The following is a 705-nucleotide window of genomic DNA, read 5'->3' as shown; positions in this document are numbered from 1 at the left end:
AAAAATAGCTTTTAAGTCTGTTGATGCGTTTGGGTAAAATTCTAAAGTGCTTTTAAGCTAAAAAGGCACAAATAAGCCAAAAGCCAAAAGTTAGAATTTCTAACTTTTAACTTTTGGCTTATAAGCCAAAAAAAAATAAGCTCATCCAAACGGGCAAGCTTCTACTGCATCGACATCCCTCGGCAGTAACACAATTGGCTTACCATTTATTTCTCCATGTTCTAATAATTTTTATTCCAACTTTTCTTCTTAGGTATATAAAATAGCCATATGTTGGATAAAAAATAAGAGTCCAAATGACTGATAAATCGCAGCTACTTGTAAGATCAACAGAAATCTTGATGTCTGTACTTAAACTTGGAAAAGTAGCACAACAGCAGGGTCCATAGCTCAGTGGAAGAGCATTTGACTGCCGATCAAGAGGTCACCGGTTTGAACCCGGTTGGGCCCTTTCTTCCCAAATTTAATTTTTGCTTTCTGCATTCCCTTGTTTTAGGCTTCATGTAAGTTTAAAGATGAATTTAAATTATATAAGTTTATGGATTCCTGCTAGAGCTAGGCATTATTAAATATCGAAAATCGAATCGAAAAGATGGATATATATATAATAGATAATAGTATTATTTATTATTTAAGACGGCCGCTTTTGAGAGCTTGTATGCAGGGTTACAGGGGAAAGGAGGGGAGAAAAAGTTGATTAGACTC

General features: G+C 34.9%; 1 non-coding gene across 1 annotated transcript; it reads left to right on the top strand.

The window, feature by feature from the left end:
* Positions 1-379: 379 nt before the first annotated feature.
* Positions 380-451, top strand: TRNAG-GCC. The gene has a single exon. It is a non-coding gene; the product is annotated as a tRNA-Gly (tRNA).
* The last annotated feature ends 254 nt before the right edge of the window (positions 452-705 follow it).

The sequence above is a fragment of the Capsicum annuum genome, unplaced genomic scaffold (genome assembly GCF_002878395.1).
Source record: "Capsicum annuum cultivar UCD-10X-F1 unplaced genomic scaffold, UCD10Xv1.1 ctg67280, whole genome shotgun sequence".
Taxonomy (NCBI): Eukaryota; Viridiplantae; Streptophyta; class Magnoliopsida; order Solanales; family Solanaceae; genus Capsicum; species Capsicum annuum.
Note: the sequence above shows the minus strand (reverse complement) of the source record. Positions and strands in the feature narration are given on the sequence as shown.